Source organism: Pipistrellus hanaki, assembly GCF_964339955.1.
Source record: "Pipistrellus hanaki genome assembly, chromosome: 2".
Taxonomy (NCBI): Eukaryota; Metazoa; Chordata; class Mammalia; order Chiroptera; family Vespertilionidae; genus Pipistrellus; species Pipistrellus hanaki.
In genome coordinates this window covers 66,786,250-66,806,917 of record NC_140504.1, presented here as the reverse complement: position 1 = coordinate 66,806,917, position 20,668 = coordinate 66,786,250, and the positions used below count along the sequence as shown (strand labels likewise).

Here is a 20,668-nt window from a genome sequence, read left to right as displayed (position 1 = left end):
TGTCTATGAGTATTTAGTGATTATAAATCTAGTTTTCACTGTTTCTCTAAGAATATAAATCATATAAATCCTGTCCTTTCACCTGAACCAAATTACTAATCTATAGAACTTGGCAATAGACTGAACTTGTGTTAGGGGTGAAGAAGGGATTATAAGAAGAAAGAGAGCAATGGGAGATGTTGAAAAAAAAGTCAAAGATAGGATTTACATTTAAATGTAGGTATTTAGATAACACTACATCCAGAAGTAGAGAAATAGTAATACATAAAAACTGATTTGTGGGAGGGGGAGATGAAGTTTGGGATGATTGGATTTGAAAAGCAGAGAGTATCTTTATGTAATTACATATATAATGTACATGTTTCCCTGAAAATAAGACATCCTCCGAAAATAAGACCTAGTGCATGGAAAGATAAGACATCCCCTGAAAATAAGACCTAGCGCAACTTTGGGAGAAAAAATTAATATAAGACACTGTCTTATTTTCGGGGAAACAGGGTAGTAATAAATGTGAGGTGAGTTTGGAAGAGATTCAAGCTGTGAGTAGAGGTATAGCTTGAGAGGTAGAACTGAAATTGTTTCTTAAAGAATAGTTTGATTTTTATTTTATTTTTTAGAGAGATGAAGTGGGGCAAGACAGAATAAAAGGAAGAGAGGGAGGGAGGGAGAGAGCAATATATTTATGTGAGTGTAATATCAATCTAATGCCTTCTTCATCCCCTGACCAGAATTAAACTAGCAAACTTTTGGTGCACAAGACAATGCCCAACCAAGTGAGTGTCATCATTGGCTTGGCCTAAAGCTGAAATGTTGAAAATTGGTGAAAGTAGAAAATGTGGCTAAGAAAGAACTTTTGAAACCATCTACTTTCTTTGACAATCAGATCTGTGGTGGGAAAATCAAAGTAGTATATGACCGAGGAAGATGGTGATGAGTTTTCAACAAAAATGTTGAAAAATTTAGACACATCTAAATGCCTAAAGAAAAGTGTTTGTGCTACATGATCTTGTGGTCCTTTGGAGAAAGCAGTTTTTTTTTTACAGTGGTCAAGACAGAAGCCATATTGTATAATGATTTCAGTATTTCCTCTTTTACTGCCAAGTTTTTTATTTTCTCTTTGGCTGAAACTGTATGTTGAGCTCCTGTCTTCATGGAGTAATCTGGAATGATTTACAAATCTACTCCCTGGGAGCATGAAATTTATCTTCTTTAAGTGTAGCTTTAATATTCTTTTCATTAACTATGTAGTTGTAGACTGTTTAAAATAAAAACTCATCCAGATGCTAATATCATTTTCTCAAATACCATCAGCAAACATACTTTCTAAATGCCTCAATTATTATGTATATTCTAATTGGCATTACAGAGGGGTAATTAATGATTTCCCTGTCATTGCCAGTTCTTCTTTTATACTCAGTACAGTCAAACTTTAAATAGGCCTACTGCCTTAATAAAGATACTTTAGAAAGTTCTTTGGAGCAGTAGGATCCCCTGCATATGCAAATTCTAGGATAAAATCAGATACAATCAGATATGACCCATATGCAGAGAATAATAATTTTAAGAGTGAGTTTACAAGACTCACCCTAAGTAGTAGTAATAATTATAATGATAGAACTTCAACTGTTATTTTTGCATTTTATGTGCTAATATCTCTGTGTCTGTGTGTTTGCATTTTTCCTTAATCTTCACAATGACCTCAATATGTAAGTATTATTATTCCCATTTTATACATGAAAGAACTGAGGCTAAAAACAATATAAATCATTTCAGCTTCTTGGCTAATTAAGAACAGATCCAAGATTCAAATAATCTCTTTTTGACTTTCAAAGACCTTGTTCTCAACATAGCCCATGCAATTTTATGATGTATTTGAAATTTTAGCTTTAATACTCTTGATGGCAGCTACTCACTCAACTTTAGAAGCTCAGTGCCTCATTGCTTTCTTATCCTTTTCCTCTAACTAGGGAAGAATAGAAATTGCCATTTGTAATTGTTGATTGTCAGATCCTTTTTGTATATTCAGTACTATATATATTTATATAAACTTATATAAACTCTATGAAAGGTAGGTCTATTTCCCCCTTATATTTTATGATGCAGCTTTCGAGCATAGCATTACACACTACGTACTCATTACCTAGATTCAGCCATTAACATTTTGCTATACTTACTTTATTACATGTTTATAATCCATCCATTGTCATTTCATTTTCTGATGCATTTGAAACTGAATCACAGACATTACTAAACTTGCTCTAAATATTTTAGCATGCATATTATTGATTAGAGTTCAATATTTATATATTTTAAGTTTTTTATGTAAAATTTACACTTAGTAATACACAATCTTAAACATATATTCTCTTGAGTTTTGATAGATGCATACACCTGTATAACCTACTAAATAAGTATTAAGATAATAAAACATGACTATTGGTAGGTATCTCTTTTTATTCCCCTTTGTAGATGATGACACTGAAGCACACAGAAGTTAACTAACCTGCCTAAGGTCACACTGTTAGCAATTGACAGAATCTGACATCAAACTGGCAATTTGGCTGCAGGGTTTGTGGTCCTCACTACACCACTATACTGCTTATGGATTGTCCTTACATGTTCGGGTATCCCTGTACATTTTAACACAAGTGTAGACACAGAAGTAATACAGTTAGGATTAGTGAGAGTATAAATGCTGTTCTAGGCATGCATTGGTTCCTGGCAAGAGGTTTGTGGCAAGAGAAACTCAGAAGGAAGTAAGTTCCCTTCATCGAAATACGTAGGGTGAATCTCTGTATAACTCTGTCTTCATTGGCATCCTTGATTAATGTTTCCACATATAAATTGACAGGTTCCTTATGGCAATACTGAGGCTCAGAAAAATTCTACAGTGCCATTTGGACAATTAAGGCTAGCTGATGTACAGTATAATTTTTTATGAAGCATATTTTAGTCTATTAATAGAAAACTGTTCATCTATGTACAATATATATAGTTCCCTGACACTTCAGTCTCCAAAATCATAGAATTAACCAATTTGGAATTCATAGTTAAGAAATTTGTAAAGTTTTTAACAAAGAAACTAAATGGAATTCTTTGGCATAAAATATAAATAAGGATTTGAATACATTATATTAAATTTGATTTCTAGTTTGCAATACTTAGGTGAAAGGAGATTGTGTCTCTTTCATGAATTGTACTCATACTACAAGCCAAATCTTAAAAGTTGACTATTCGCTCTGTTCACTATTCAAATAGGAAAAGTCAGCAATCATAAACCTTAAGTTTTGCTCAAAAAGCAATTACAAAAATAAATCAAAGCATTTAGTTAGGAAATCCTAGTCTATCACTAGAGGGCAGAGCAGTACCATACTTTAGGCCTTATTTGAAAATTTCTGGTTTAAAAATTGCTGAACATGGGAAAATATATTGATGCATACTCGAATAGAAATTTCTTTGTATTATTGTCTTGTGTGAAATCCAATAACATGCTTATACATGTCAATGAAGCTTTTCTGGCAGTTACATTGATTGCTTCCATAAGGAAATGATTATTTAGACAATTTTAATTATTCCTTAAAAGAAAATACTAATGCTTACAAAGGGTGGTGCATTAAATCATTTCTACTCTATGTACTACCCTGAAATTGAATTCCAGTATAGACTTTAGGTGAGACGTTATGAAAGAACAAGTTTGAGACAAGTTTACTAGTATTTAAATCTAAGAATTTATTGAAATGCAGATGTTTTTATCTTTCAGCTGAAATTTGTTGAATCATTAAAACTTTAGAAAGTTATAAAAGCAATGAACTAACTCTAGCTCCCTTTTTAATGTTAAAATTTTATGAAGTGGATGTTCAACTAATTTCATTTCTGTTTATAAATTCCTATCATTCTAAGATACTTTTATTCTGACTACTTTTTTTGATAAATTTTAAAAGTAATTGAAGCCTTGAGGTAATATAGTAGCCTAGTGAATAACCTGAGTATTTCAGTGTCCCCAAATAGAAAATGTCATCTTGTCAGTGTAGTTTGAATTTTATTTCATAAAAACAGCTTGGATTTATATATGATTCATTTCTAGTAGAGACAATATAGGATACCAGAACAAAGCACTGAGTTTTGGAATCAGAAGATTTGGGGTCCCAGTTGTTATGTGCTTACTTGTGACCTTGGGCAAGTCACACTACCTCTCTGAAGTAAGAGTTGGGAAAATACTTTATTTACAGCTGGGTTGTTTTGAGGATTGTGTTTGTGCCTAGGTGTATGCATCTCCAAAGATAAGACCCTGTGAAGGTGACTTTTAATAAAGATACAACTTGAGAATTGAGAAAAACCTTAGAAATAACTGAGAAATGGTTGATGATATCATAAATTTAGAAACATGAGGGCACCTGTTACATGAATAAATATAACAAAAAATGTGGTTTCCAAACCCAAACCCCAGTTCAGATTGCTGACTTTCTCCTTGTCTCTGAGTGTCTTTGGCTGCCTAATCTCTCTGTAATCCCCACTTTTTTGCCTCTTATTTATTCTTTATTTTACCCTCTGTTTATTTCCATGTTCCCTCTCTCTGTGTGTCTCCTGACTGTCTTTGGTCTCTCTCTGTGTTTTTCTTGCCCCAGGCACCCCCAGGAAGACCCCAAGCCTCTAGCGGTACCTGGTATCATCTCCAGCATGTTTATAGATGTGGAGGATTCACTGGGATATTGACAAATACCAGAGGCGAACTGTACCACTGTAGTAAGTCAATAAGCCTTTAATTAAGTGACTCCTGTTGGTGGTGCTTTGGGAAAAAAGAAGTTAGGGTATAGCTCAGAAGTAAACTTGTAAATTCTTCTTAGTGATTCTTGCCAAATGGTCACACATACAAATGAAAACAACAAAAGAAAAAGCTGACAAATAAGAAGAGAGATGAGGAAAGAGCGGGTGGGAGTGAGTAATTTCCTCGGGGCTTCCAAAGCCTGCTCACTTGCCTGAGTGAATTCCTGAATGGGGGGAGGGTAGTGCAGTGAGAGTGCTAAATTTCAGCCTGCCAACAGCTAACTTCTTAACCTTCCAGTCTTAGAGAAATTCAAGTTATGAAAAGTATAGCCAAGTTGAGACTTTCCATAAACATAATTAGTATCCTTTGCCAGGATTAAAATTTATGGAGTTTAAGGGTAAATTGTGATTGTGAAGTAATAAAGAGGTGTAATATGAAATAAAATTAATACAAACTATTATAATTTATGGATACATTTTACATGCCACCATGAATTAAAATAGTGAATTGTAGTATGACAAGTTAGTTTTGTCTTTGTGATGGAAATTTATTTTTGCTGTTGTATTTTAGACAGTCCTATGGTTTTCAGAGTTGGATATGATTTTAATCTCACCTCTGCTAGCTGTGTAAGATTGGGTATTCTACATAACAACAAAAACTTAGTTTTCTCATATGAAAATATTTATCTTAGAGTTGTGTGATTTAAAGAGATAATTTTATAAAGTCCTGAATGAATGCTGGGTACTTGTTATTTGCAGATAATTAAAAAGTTCTTTTTAAAATAGTTTGTTAAATGCAGGTGTTACTTCTGAGAGCTTTTTAAAAATAGAAGTAAGAAAATGCTGTATGTATACAGGGCATACTAATAACATGTGAATAAAATACAAAGAATAGCATTAACATGAATAGTTTAATATTTACCACTAACTGCCTGGCCCGTATTTCAACAGCTTCCTTAAGTTAACTCATTCCCCAATCCTGAAGGATGAGTTAACTTTCTTTCTTTATCCTTATACTAGAGTCCCAGTGCATGAAAATTCATGCACTGGAGGGGAGCTCCCTCAGCCTGCCCTGCCCCCTCTCACAGTTTTGGAGCCCTCAGCGGTGTGAGGCGACCCAGGCGATTAGGGGAAGATGACGCCCCTATCACACTTCTGCTGCTGCCTCTGCCGGCAGGGCAGGCTTTGGCTGGTCCTGGTTACCTGAGCCATGGGCTGGCCCTAGGCTTCTGGGCAGCTGCCATCCGAGGCTTGCCTGCACCTCGGCTGACCCTGCTTTCTTTAGCCTCAGTCAGTGGGGGGTGTAAGAGGACCCGAGGCCCCCAGCGGGGCTGAGGGGACTCTGGCGGAATGGAGGATACTCTCAACAACATGAGTTATAACTTCCAATTTGTTGGACACCACAGTCAGGCTTCAGCTTCAGAGGAAGGAGGAAGAGAGGGATGGACAGCTCGTTGGAGGAGCCTGAGTGAGCTGTCAGTCAGGGCCAGAGGCCCCCAGGGGGGCTGAGGGGACTCCAGTGGCAGATGTGCAGAGCAGCCGGCCCCGCCCCTACTGTGGGCCACCTTTGTGATAGTGTGACAGTCAATTTGCATATTACCTCTTTATTATATAGGATTTTTAAAATATGTTTACATTAAATTTTGCTTGTTTTTTAATTTTACATAAATAATAAATACTATATGTTTTCTCTGTCACACTTATTTTTGCTGCTCAACATTATGATTTTTAAAATTTTATTTTTAATTATGCTCGACATACAATATATTAATTTTGTGTATACCACATAGTATGACAGTACTTATATGCCTTGCAAAGTGGTCACTACAATAAGTCTAGTAACCATCTGTCATCATATAAAGTTTTTATGATATTGTTACCTGTATTCCCTATGGTGTACATTACCTCCCCCTGACTTCTTTTTTAACTAGATGTTTGTACTTCTTAACCTAATCCCCTTCCTTTTTTACTACCCATTGGCAAACATCTGTTTGTTCCTCATATCTGTGAGTTTCTTTGTGTTGTTCATTTGTTTTGTTTTTAGACTTTACATATAAGTTAAATAATATCCTATTTGACTTTCTCTGGCCTACATATTTTAGTTAATGTAAATTCCCTAGATACATTTATGTTATTGCAAATGGCAAGAGGTGATTATCTCTTTGTTGTTTCTTTGCTGAATTGTGATGTTTAGTATGTTTTTGTATGTCTGTGGGTCATCTGTATGCCTTCTTTGGTAAAATATCTATTTAGGTCCTCTGCCAATTTTTTAATTGGATTTTTAAAAATGTTGAGTTGTAGGAATTCTTCATATATTTTGAATATTAACCCATTATTGGATATATCATTTACAAATATGTTCTCCCATTCAGTAGGTTGCTTTTTCATCTTGCCAATGATTTCCTTCATTGTGCCAAAGCTTTTTGGTTTGATGTAGTCCCATTTGTTTATTTTTGATTTTGTTGCCTTTGCTGAGGAGATACATTTAAAAAAAATATTGCTAAGAGTGATGTCAAAGAGTTTACTGCCTATGGTTTATTCTAGAAGTTCTATGGTTTCAGTTCTTACATTTAAGTCTTAGGTTCTTTTTGATGTAAGAAAGTGGTATACTGTAATTTTTTTGCACATATCTGCCCAGTTTTCCCAGCACCACTTATTGAAGAGGAGACTGTCTTTTCTCCACTGTATATTTTGACTAGAGGCCCAGTGCGTGAATTCGTGCATGGGTGAGGTCCAGCCAGCCTGGCCAGGGGCGGGGACATAGGTGGTTGGCCGGCCTGCCTGCTGTTCGAACTCCTGGTCAAGGGGACAATTTGCATATTAACATTTTATTATATAGGATATACACTGGGTGGCTAGATTATTATTATTTACTGATGTAAATACACTGAGTGGCCTCTTATATTTAACTAGCTTGTTCTCTCTTTGCTTTTAAAATTATCTCCTCATGTTTAATTTTTGGCATTTTAATTATGTGACTTGTGGATCTCTTTGGTTCATTTTGTTAGGGATTGTCTGTGCTTTCTGGATGTGGATATCAACAGCTTAGGGAATTTTTTAGCTGCTATTCATTCAAATATATTTTCTGTCCTTTTCTCTCTTCTGGGATCCATATGATTCAAGTATTAATGCATGAGTTGTCTTGGAGATCCCTTAAACTGTGTTCATTTAAAAAAAAATCTTATTTCTTTTTGCTGTTCTAAGTGGGTGATTTTCACTACCTTGTGTTCTAGCTCCCTGATGTGCATTTATACATTATTTAATTCAATTTTGCTTTCCTCTAGTGTGTTTTTCATTTCAGTTATTGTGTACCTCAGTTCTAATTGGTTCTGTTTTTCCTGAATCTTTGTTTAAGTTCTCTCTGAGTTTACCTATTCTTCTGTGGAGTTTATTGGGTATCTTTATAACCATTGTTTTGAAGTTTTTATAAGACAAGGTATATTGTCTGTTTCATTTAGTTTGTTTTTTTTTAAACAGGGTGTGGGATTTTTTTCTTGTTCTTTCATTTGGAACATATTTCTCTTTTCTCATTTTGACTACCTCTGTGTTTGTTTCTGTGAATTAGGTAAAACAGAAACCTCTCCCAGTCTTGAAGGAGTGGCCTGGTATAGCTTTTTTATTTTATTATTATTATTATTTTTTACTGTGTATAAGGGGTATCTTTGTCAGGCCAGCTGAAGGTGGAGCTAGAGTGAGGTTGGGCTGCAGAAAGATCTGAAGCAAGCTGTACTGGAGCCACCTTGGCAGTCCAGTTGAGGCCAGACCTGGAGCAGGTGCAGGCTGTGGGAAGCCCAGGGACACCTGGACAGGCTAGGTGAAGCTGTAATTGGAGTAGGATTGGACCACAGGCAGTCTGGGGAACTAGTCACCAAGCTAGAGCTATGGCCCAAGGGGGAGTTGTCTATGGGAAGATTTGGAAAAAGTTGAATGGGGTTGGGGACTGTAGTTGGAGTGGGTGTGGACTGTCGGGATTCCAGGGGACAAGCTCCCCATGCCTGGCCTTCTGGCTGAAGAGGGCACAGGCCAAGGAAACTCCGATTGGCAACCTACACTCCCAGTATGGGCCTGGGTTCTGGGGCGCAACAGGGTACCTGTGGACAATGGTTGGCTAGATTGTTTGGATCCTGTGCTCAAGGTGGACGGAGGGTGAGCATAACAAATGGTGCTTTCCTGTTTCTCCAATACCGGAGTGAGTTCTGCAGTTCTCCTGTTTGGAAGATGCTCTAGGGTTTGAAAATGAGTTTCCTTATGTATATTCTATTGTAGATACTTTCTGAGCCACTCTCCCCCAGCCTCCCACCGCCGTGCCCCTGGGCAGCAAGTCTGCACATAGGCTATTTAGTGATCCCTCCCTACCACAGGTCCCTGCGTTGGGGGTGGTGTTCCCAAGGTAAATGTCTTAGTCTCTCCTACCCTCTTACCCATTTCTGTGTGATCTCTCTGGTTTGTTTTGCAGAAACTGTTTAGTCAGCCCTTATTTCTTTTTGAGGGGAATTTGTCCTTTCTAAGTTTAGATTCAAAGTGATCCTGGGAGGAGATAAATTCTTCCTACACCACCATCTTGGACCTAGGAAATCTCAACCTCATGTTTGGTAATCACCCTTGTTTATACCTGTAATTCATTTGTGATCACATTTGTATTTTACTGAATGAAATTACCACATTATTTACCTACTTTTTTGTGATGGCTTTTTATGTTCTTTCCAATTTTTGTGTTATTAGAAATAGAGCTACAGAGGGAAAATTCTTGAGATTCCTATACATGCCTCTTATGTTATTTCTCTAAGATAAATGTTCAGAACTAGAACTTCTGGATGAAAGGATATGTCCAGACTCTATCTCCTCTTTATCTCCAATAGTTCCTTAAGATTATTAGATTTTTGTTTAAAGAATTTTGTAAGTTATCTATAGCACCATCTTACCATCTTAACAATAACCGTGATGGCTATTTTTTTCTTGTTTTTTATTTTTATTTTTTAATTAGTTTTATTCTCAGCATTAGCTATTTTTATTTCTCTCTGTTTTCCAGTTGTCACTTGTACCTTTTCTCAAACCCGTTTAAATCCGGAGGTATGGAAATGGCTAAGTATATTTGCTAGCTAAGTTTTTTCTCTGGAGAAAACCACATTGTAATGTAATAATGTTCTTATGTTAAATGATATTGTCAACTGTTCTTGACTTCTAAGACAGTTTTGGCAGGAAAATGTGCATCTTTTACTGATTTCTTTTTTCCTTAAATCAAATTGAGGAAGAGTGACCCACAGGCAACTGTTTGCAAGCTACAGTGACTTTGCCTGTGTTTTGTTCTGTATTGCAAAAGTTCCGGGACCTCGAGTAAATCATTCAACTTGTATTTGCAACCCACTCTTTTCCCACTTCTGTTCTTTACCCACTTCTGTTTTTATCAGTTATTCTTTTGATATATGACTATACTTGTATGCCATTCCAATTTTCATACCATAGTTGTTCTTCCTAACTTTATAATCTGTACTTGGTGGTTTATAGTTTTAGTTGGTTGAACTTACTATTTTGCCTATTGTCAAACTTATTACCACTATCTGCCCCATTTATTTTCTGAGGTTTTCCAGGAAACTATACTAGGATCTAGCTTAGTACTTTGTATACTTATTATTCAGTAGATGCTTATTTAATGAAGAAGGGAAAATGAAAATGCAATAAGCACTGAAATCTCAGCGATAGCAATTTCCCTAAAAGCAATGGGTAAAAATCATCAGTACTGTAAACAATTGTGCAGTGAGTAGATTTGTAAACTATACCCAGGTCATTTCTTCTTGAATTTCACTCTGATTTTTGGAAAAATGAGAATGGTAGGCCTGTGATCCTTAAGATTCCTTTTGACTACAACAGTTTGTATTCTATTTTAAATTTTAATGACAAGTGGTATCTCACTGGTGTGTGGGCAACACTTAAAGCCTGAATCTACCTTCCAGAGCTTTTGGCCCACAACTTACTGGGTACCCAGGTGACCTGCCAGTTACTTTCTCTCATAACACCAGAAATGGGACATAATCAAACTGTCCTTCCTCTCTGTTGTTTAGGGTTGGTTATTTTTTCCCTAGAGAAAGAATATATTGATCTTTTCTTTGAGAAAGTACAAAGAATACCTTTGGGTACCCAATTTCATTCACCAGGCAATCCAGACATTTATGGCTCAGTGTAAAACCTTGACCTTTTGCCCACTTGCTCCTCTTCCTGTTCCTCCAGCCCCAAGGCTGTGATCAGGGCTTTAGTCTCACCCTTTGTCCATTGTTGTCCAACTTAACCCCATGTCTTTTCATAGTGAGCCAGTGTTGGTTTTTACTGTTGGGCTTTCTTTGGATTCAGTGGGTCTGTTTTCACCTGGGCCTTGAGGCAATGTTCATTCCTTTTTTCTGTGTTTTCTCTGCTAGGGACTTCTCAACTCTGAGGCCCAAATTCCTTCCATTGCTACCCTCACTTAGTTTTCCCATAAGGCGATTCCATCTTAAAAGGATTAGTACTACAGTCACTTTTAAGGAATAATCTGAATCTGGATTCTCACATGACTAATATTTCCCATTCTTGTTTTTTGTTCAGAATTCCTTTTTTTGAGTGCCTCTGAATTTGTGGATCAAAGGCAAAAGGCACCAGAGAACAGGCCACACAGAGCAGTGGATACAAACTCTATCTTTACCTTCTGTAAATTGTAAACACTGCCTAATCACTCCTTAGATTCCTGGCCAGAGAGCTGTGTTATCTATACTTGGTGGTTTATAGTTTTAGTTGGTTGATCTAAGATTAAGTAGGCTCTTTCTGAGGTTGACTGGGTGGAGGGGGACACAAAATAATTTAATCTCATGACCTTATGGACCCACTTGTGAATATCCCATGTAAGTCTGACAGATTTTAAACTAAGAAGAGAATAAGGCAAAAGAAGAATTTTGTAACAAAAAAAAAAAAAAAAAAAAGGGTGGAGGGAAGCAGTTAATAATATCATCCTATCTCTAGAAGAACAGATAACTTTTCATTCCTTAGGAATGCAGGGAGAGAAATATGCTTTTATACATAGAAGGGAAAAATTGAAGAAATTACCTGACATGTAAACTTTACTCATAGGAGAAAACTCTAACCAGTCTTACATTTTCTTTGATAAATGCAAAAAGCTTGACCCATTAAGTATTCACATTAATATTTGAAATTATCAGTGACAAAGTCTCCTTTGTAATACTAATTCACTTAGTATTTTATTAATTTAGACAGGCTTGAAAGTGCTTCAGAAAAATTAGAGCACTCATTTAATATTTTTATTTTACTTAATGTCTTTTGAAAGAAAACTATATATGCCCAAATGACTACATTGTAGAAAATGTTTAAAAAAACTATTGTATAAATAAGTTGGATTATCTTTACATATAGTTAGGAAACTTATAACATATATAAATTTAATGTATATGAAGTACATAAATATATGGTACAGAATTTTTCTTCAGAGAGAAATAGGAAATGCATTTATTACAGATTCTGTATTTAATGGGATTAACTTGGAAGAGGAATTTTAAAAAAATAATGTAAGAATAAATTTTGAACTATGTATTTAATATTTACTCATGTTTTAAGTTTGTTATACAGAAAAGATAATGGTAGATGTAAAAGGAAGTTTTGAGTTGAGCTTTATACAGTCATGTAATTATACAAAGTACAGATTTATCTAGATTATTAAAGTAATTCTGAATAATTTTAAAATTTGAATTTAGGTACTGCTGGAATAATTATATTTATTTTGTCTGGAACTTTATATTTCAATAAGAGAACAGAGAAATGTTCAAATGGGTCTGTAATTTTGAGAAAAAAGTAGTGAGCTTCCTGAAGTTAATTTTCTACTATATTACCATTTATTATCTAGCTGAAAAATCCACATTTCTAAAAACCTGACAAGGTTTTATTATATCTGAAAAAATAAATCACAAAAATCTTTTTAATAAAAACAACAGAACAGAAAGTATAGCAGCAGCTGTGCTTTAATATTGATAGTTGTTTTGAGGAATTGGGACTCTAGGAAGCTCACCTAGACATCATAATGTTATTAAAGATCACTAAATATGGTTTTCTTTTGTATACATGCCAGTTTGTTTTCTACCACCAAATCCTTCTCAGAATTGGTATGTTTCTTTTATACTTAGCTAGGGGGCACTTTACTCCTTCTTCCTATGCTAGTCAAGCACTGTTTCATTTAAATGATGGCTTCATTCCCCTTAGATTAAAGTCTGTTTTGAGTTTGAGGAATCTTGGCTTCAGCTTTTTATCTGTTTATTTAATCCTTACACTGGGTAGATGACATTGTTACTTTCGGTGAGTCTCAGGCTGTCCTGTAAACTCAGGATTTGTGTGTTCATCAGTTAGTAACCTGCCAACTGCTAAGAACCAGTCTGGACCTAGAAGAGTTGCCCTCTGGAACTCTCTGAGTCAGAAGTTCTAGATCTCAGTGCCAGGGTAACAGTGCGTCTGATTTTCACTGACTGGAGCTATCCATTCAATGGTTCTCTCAGGATTAAAGCTCATCAAGACAGCCTTTCTTCTGCTTTTACTGAAGCTTACTCAAGGATTGAGTTGAGTATGTTTTACTTTTCTTCAAATTTAAACAAAATGTGCTAGAGATTTTTGTTGATTTGCTTGAAATTGTATTTAAATCATTTAAAAGACCATTTTCATTGAGAATGGTTCTTTTACTCTTCCTGCTTAGTAAGGATGATGATGAGCTTGTAGGATTGTGTTCTCCTATTTCTTCCTTGACATTTTCCCTGGGACTCGGAAGACCAATAAGGGATACCAACCCTTCCTCATCTCCCTCTTCCATTTCAAATTTACGCTTATGGGGAAGATGGACTATGGGCAAATTTAACTTATGGCATTTAAATATATGATTTTCAATGGAGTACTTCATTTTGAATACTCACTGTCTGTTATTAAAAGGGTGATGATGATGATGATGTCACCTCTGGAGTTGAAAAAAATGAGAGGCTAAGAGTCAAGGATTTAAAATAATTCAAGACAATAATAGAAGATGATTACAGGTTTATGGCTGTGCTGAAGGGAGGTAGGAAATTTGGAGGAAAGAGACATTATTTTGCCCTGGGATCAGATTTGACCTGCATGGAAAGGAATAGAAAAATGGCATTTTATTTATTTACTAGAGGCCTGGTGTATAACATTCATGCATGGGTAGGGTCCCTAGGCCTGGCCGGTAATCAGGACCAATCAGGGCCAGGGCCTTCCTTCACTGGCTGCTGGCTGCCGGCTGGGGCCTTCCTTCATTCTGTGCTGCCCCTGGTGGTCAGCCCACCTCTTAGCAAGCAATTGAATTCCCAATCTCAAGGTCAAACTCCTAAGAGGACACTTTGCATATTAGCCATATATTTATTTATTTATTTATTTAAAATATATTTTCATTGATTTCAGAGAGGAATGGAGATGGAGAGAGAGATGGAAACATCAATAATGAGAGAGAATGATAGATCATCTGCCTCTTGCACACACCACACTTCAAATCAAACCCACAACCTGGGCATGTGTCCTGACCAGGAATCGAACTGTGACATCCTGGTTCATGGGTCAACACTCAACCACTGAGACATGCCGGCCAGGTGAGAAAGGGCATTTTAAATGAGGGATCTCTGGTAAACAACAAGAAGCAAGAAAGTGCCAAGTGCCAGGGAGCCGGGCCTTGACTTACAAGAAAGACAAAGGAAGTTTGGAGGAGGAGGAAAGGGCCTAAAAAATGTGTAGAGTGCCAATCTAAGAAATTAAATTTTGAAAGTAGACTGTGTTGTGCCATCAAAGAATTTGGATTCTGAATAATAAATCTACTGATAGAGATTAGCTTAAAAATAGAGATTATCACTTAAAAGCTACTACAATAATCTCTTGGGGTGAGATGATACCAAAAGGTTTGAAGAAAGAAGAAAATACTAAATTTATTCATGCTTTCTTTTTTAAGTAAGTAAGGTAGCATGTGCGACATTCTAAAATGGGTTTTCCATATTATCTGCTTCCATTTTTACCATTATATGAAGGTTGGCACTAGTCTACTTTTACACATGAATAGTGGTCCTTAAATTAGGCAACTACAATAGTAGTGGTAAATAGCCTGGTCTATTTGCCAAAACCAATCCTTTCTTCCCTTGCTGTTACTCATAGAGTTGAAATAGAGAACAGATAAACTTCTTATTCTTTATTTGACTTGTCATATGCACCTTTCTTATGAATTATTAAGTGGAGCCAAAATAGAACTATATTTATGCATATTTTAATATACATAATTGAATGTATATCAGTACACTGGAATCTGTGTTTGATATATGTTTTATATATTAGCTTTATGTATTTCTCAATCATTTGAGAAGAATGCACTTTCTGATAGTTTAGAGAAAAACATCAGTTGACAAAATTTGGGTCATTAATTTTATATCAATTTAGAACAAATAGGAAGAGAGTTTTATTATCCTATATAATAGAAGCCTAATATGCTAAGTGTCCAATTGTCCATTCAACCAATCAAAGTGTAATTCTATATAATAAAAGGTTAATATGAAAATTGACCCTAACGGTGGGATGACCAGGTCACTATGATGTGCACTGATTACTAGGGGGCATTCGCTCAATGCAGGAGCTGCCCCCTGGTGGTCAGGGCGCTCCCACAGGGGGAGCACCGCTCAGCCACAAGCCAAGCTGATGACTGCAAGTGGAACAGTGGTGGCAGGAACCTCTCCTGCCTCCTTGGCAGCACTAAGATGTCCAACTGAAGTTTAGGCCTGCTCTGCAGGGGACATCCCCTGAGGTATGTCAGAGGGATGTCTGACTGCCAGCTTAGGCCCAATTTCCCAGGGAGCAAGCCTAAGCTGACAGATGGACATCCCCCGAAGGATCCCGGACTGTGAGAAGGTGCAGCCAGGATGAGGGAACCCCATGAGTGCACGAATTTTCATGTGATAGGCTAATGATATTCTAAGGCCGCTCAACCTCTCATTATGATGTGCACTGACCACCATAAGAGACAGATGCTTTGACTGTTAGATTAGCTTACTGCTGGGGTCCAGCCAATTGGGACTGCGTGAGACAGGCCGGACATGCCCTGGAATCCTCCCATGGTCCCTCCCTGGCTGTTTAATCTCCCGTGTCCCTTCCTGGCCCCAATTGTGCGCCAGTGGGGTCCCCCAGCCTGGCCTGCACCCTCTAGCATCCGAGGACCCCACCTCATTGGTGCAGAAATTCATGCACCGGGCCTCTAATATAGGGGGAAAAAAATGAATATCCCAATTTTCTAGAATAAAAATTATAAGATAAACTGAAGTGTTTAGAAAAGAAGAATTTTGGTTAATTTAATTTTCTTATACGTTGAAAGTTAGCCAGAAAACTTTGTTGTTGTTGTTGTTAATCATCACCCAAGGATATTTTTCCATGGATTTTTAGAGAGAGTGGAGGAGAGAGGGAGAGACTCAGAGAGAAAAAAAAATCCATGTGAGAGGGTGGACTCATATCCAGGACCCTCAGTCCATGGGCCTATTATCCACTGAACCAAACTGGCTAGGTTCTAGGGAACTTTTATCTTTAATGTTTGTAAATCATAGTAAAAATGTTACTACAAAACTCAATTTCTTAAAAGCAGAGTGAAGCCCGCTTTTAATCGGAGGATGATCTTGTTCATCACTATAATGAATAATATCTATTTGACAATTTAAAAAATTATACTACATAGAAGAGTTTGGAGATTTGAAGAAATAGGTACTAACATTCAGTGAATTGCCTGCTACCCACACCAATAACTTCTCCACCTCTTAAGACATTCTGGGAGTTTTTGTTGTTATTTTAAAATTGATAGTTTTAGAATTTGTCACTTTTTCCTAAAAGGAGTTTTCCCATTAAATGAGGAATGTCTATATTTTAATATTGCTGTTACATCTTCAAATTGTGCTAAGTGGAGGTGTGTTTTTTTTTTTGTGGGATCATTTTTTTTTTTTTAGTTCTAATTTTTATTTCTTTTTGTATAACCTGCATTTCCTTTAGCAAAAATAGTTTTAGGTTCACCAACAAGAAGCAGCTGTCTGAAATATTTCCATTGACTCACTTGAGAGTCTGCAATTACCCAACAAAAGTTTTTGATTTGGGAAGTGTAAAGAAATAAAAATAAGCATTCAGATTAGATTTTGACTGATTGAAAAAAAACTTCTGCCTGAAACTTGAAGTCTTGAAATCCACATGTAGTGTAGTTGAAATTTTGAGAGATTTGAGCCTAAACACCATTGACTATTAATGAGAGTTTAAGTGATAGTATGCTTCTATTTCTTCTGAATTATTTCTTAGATTCTCAAGGGAATTATTGAATCTTTATTCCAAGAAGGATCTGACAAGGGATGCATTTCAATATTATTTACAAGATGAAAAACAAATTGTAATTTTATATGTCTCTGTGTGCATCTGTGTTATTTGGTAAAAACCAAAGAATATCAGTACAAAGAACGAAATGGACAAAGCTAGAAACATTAAGAAGGATATCCCAGAAGACTTTTAAAAACTGCTAAATTGAGTGTAGTGTTATAAAATTATTCACACATTTTGTTAGATCCAGATAGAATTGCAAACTGTCTCCTTGAGAGACTGTTGCTATAATTGTTTAGGGTGAAAAAAGAATGTTGATAAGTCTCTGGCATAACTAAATATTCACAATGGAAGAATATATTAAAATAATAAATTTTATTGCATTTAGTAATCCTGGTTAATTTTATGATTCAGTTTTCTGAAATTTTTGCAAATCATATATCTTCAGAATTTCTACTTCTGACTCTTCTTTCTTAGTAGCTACAAAAAGATTAACAAGGTTGGGAAAAGTTCTAAACACCAAATTATGACCATTGATAAAACTTATTAAAACTTCTGCAAATTGGAAATGCTACTTCCTGTTTGATGACTTTCAAGTGAAATGTTTGTAATCTTATTTCTGAAATATTGAATTAAAAATGAGCCCTGGCTGGTTTTGCAAGGTGGTTAGAGCATAGGCCCTCAGACCGAGGGTCTCAGGTTTGATTCCCAGTTAAGGACACATATCTGGGTCGCAGATTCATCCAAGGTTCCTATCCAGGCACATGTGAGAGGCAACCAATAGGTGTTTCTCTCTCACGATGTGTCTGTCTGTCTGTCTGTCTCTCTCTCTCCCTCCTTCCCTCCGTCCCTCCTTTTCCTTGTTCCCATTCTTCTCTCTCTCCCCCACCCCCCCAAAAAGGGGGGGGGGGGAGGGAAAACATGTCCTCAGGTGAAGATTTAAAAAAAACAGATGTCTTAGAGTCACTTGTGTGAGATTTTAGGGATCTCTTCACCTTAGCTCCCCAAATGTAACATAAGTGTATTCTTTTATTTATTCTTATATAGCTCTTACACAGGTTATTTGTGAAATATTATTGTAATTCTGGAATCACAGTTTGAAAAGTAAATGTTGGAGGACTAATAAAATCTTGTTAGAAAGGTTCTAGCTATTTTATACACATACGATGCGAAGTGGTTTTTTAAATAAAATGGGCTTTAGGTTAATACATGACTGCAGTTTTTAAGCAGTTGAATGTAGTCTAGGTAGAAACTTCATGGAAGGTTTACAATGTTTCTTGAAACTGTAGAGTGATGTATTATCACCAGTTCTTCAAAATAGCATCACCTAAGTACAGTATAACATGTGAATTATTTAGGGGCTGAATTTGAGGGTGTTATAAAAAAGCAACTGGAAGAGGAAAAATGTACTATGTGTTTTTTATTTTATTTTATTTTTTTATTAAGTGCTGTCAACTGTTGGAATATAGGGTTTGACATATTAATTAAACTATCCAGGAAAATATTATGATCTTATGATCAATTTTTTCATAGGTCTGAATGCATTCTTAGTTCTCATATATTGTTTTGCCTTTTTTTTTTTCCCCCCCAAGGTGCCTGGCAAGGCAGTAAATGCTCAGTACATTTATTTTGAATGTTGAATGACTATTGCTCATTTTAGTAAAATGAGTTTAATGAAATAATATTTATACTTTAAGAAAAGTGTCAATGATTTGCTTTGTTGTTTTTTAAAAAATATTAACTGAGTAAACTTCAGTTACCTTAAGAAATGATACCTTTTAGACTTTTTCAATGATGAATGAAAATCCCTGTGGATGACTTTGTACTAGTCCCAGCTGTCAACAAGTACTGAGACCTTGAGCAAATTTATTAATTTGGAACTGAATTTGGTTTTCTTTCAATGAGAAAATTAAATTGGATAATCTTTAAAGTTTGTTTTTAACTTTATAAAATCTGTGTTTTAGAATGAAGAACAAAAGTAGGAATTCAAAGTGTTTGAGTGTTCCTGTATCAAGTTAGATGAGATTAATAAGAGGAATTCCACATTCAGTAAGTTTTTAGCAGAATTTTGATGAGGACAAAAGAACATTTTGGTAGGAAAACAATCCTTATAAACATGCCAATCCTGTAAGAATGGTACAAAGGAGTTTTATAGTAGCAAAACCTTGTTTGGGATATAATAAAAAAAAAAAAGCAATGAGATTTGTTTGATGAGAACAGAGATTTTCTTGGGATAAGATAATGAGTTTTCATATTCTTTGTCTAAAAGCTCAATTTCTGGTAAAATGGCTATTTGAAATCTGTTTTTAATAAAAGTTTATTCTACTTTTTTTTTTTTTAAACCTCAGCATTTTTGCTTTAGTACCTACTTACTTCGGCTGCTCTAAACCACAGGAATTACATTATTCATTTCCTCAACTGAGTTGTATAGTTTTCTCACAAAATTAAGAGCACAGCCTAAGTTTAAAAACAACAACAACAACTGTCAGGCTGTTGCAGAATGAGAATGATGCTGATAAAGACCAAAGTGTGTCTCCTTTATAATAAGATTTTCCTTTTTACAAATTGTTCTTGATAAGAGAACTGGTTATTAATAAGACCCACTTAACATTTTTTCCCCCTAGAAATATTTCTTATTCGGGATAACATTTGTGTACAATAAGTTTTTTCCAAAATTAGTGTAACATATTACATACAGAATTATTTTTAAAAATTAAGCCTATTTGTCAGAATATATTTTGTAATCTCTAAATATGTATTTTTCTTCACTTGGTAGCTTCTTTTTAGCTACAAGACTCAAATAGTTTGTACAAAAGAGGAGTTCTCTTCATTGACAGTCTTCAAGCATTTCATTTATCTTGGGGGATAGACATGAACTGCTTTTCACAGAGTGGTATGACCACAAATGTAAAGTAATTATTCTCTCTTTCAAAAAAAACCAAAAAAAAGCATTCAAACTTACATGTTATGTAATTTGACCAAAATCATTAATAATACGATGATACATTTTTCAAGGGAAAATAGCCTATAAGTAAATGATCTGTTGTAATACCTTAAAAGTTGGAAATAAGTGTTAGAGCCTGAAAATGAGGTATCCTCACGTAAATATATTTGAAAAATTTCAGACTGTGTAAGTAATATTTACAACTGTGCTTATTGGTTCTACTTGATTCTTTTAATAAGTGACAGTTACACCTTTGATCCAGAAAAGTCTGTGTGTGTGAGAATGTTCTTTCACATGCACACATTGTGTAATTCCGAAGCCATTGTCTCACTACTTTTTAAAATCTTCACAAATTATTCCTAGCTTATAACAACATAAAAATATATCCTTTGTTATGACGCTAAAGTTATATCTCTTTGTAAAGTTTCAGACTGGAAACCTTTGCACTAGTAATAACTTGGGGACTCTTGACATTTAGCTGGATGACTGATCCCAGTGTCTACAGCTGCCAAGTAAACGGAAGACACTGAGGCGTGTGATGCATAGAATTGCTTTGACTCAGTCTGTCCGTCCCCTGGCAGCACTTGCAGCCTGGTGGCAGCAGAACCA

General features: G+C 35.6%; 1 protein-coding gene and 1 long non-coding RNA gene across 18 annotated transcripts in view; one reads left to right on the top strand and one right to left on the bottom strand.

Annotated features, from left to right (window-relative positions):
• The window catches only part of LOC311617600, a 1,721,005-nt gene that overhangs the window by 962,580 nt on the left and 737,757 nt on the right, over positions 1-20,668 (bottom strand). The window lies entirely within an intron of this gene.
• The window catches only part of BBX (BBX high mobility group box domain containing), a 287,922-nt gene that overhangs the window by 128,868 nt on the left and 138,386 nt on the right, over positions 1-20,668 (top strand). For 4 of the 10 annotated variants that reach the window (XM_084874016.1, XM_084874019.1, XM_084874022.1 and 1 more), the window contains one exon: positions 4,626-4,743. The exons of the other annotated variants lie outside the window; for them this stretch is intronic. The gene's annotated coding sequence lies outside the window, so the exon portion shown is untranslated. The remainder of the gene's footprint in view (positions 1-4,625; positions 4,744-20,668) is intronic. 10 annotated transcript variants of the gene reach the window in all.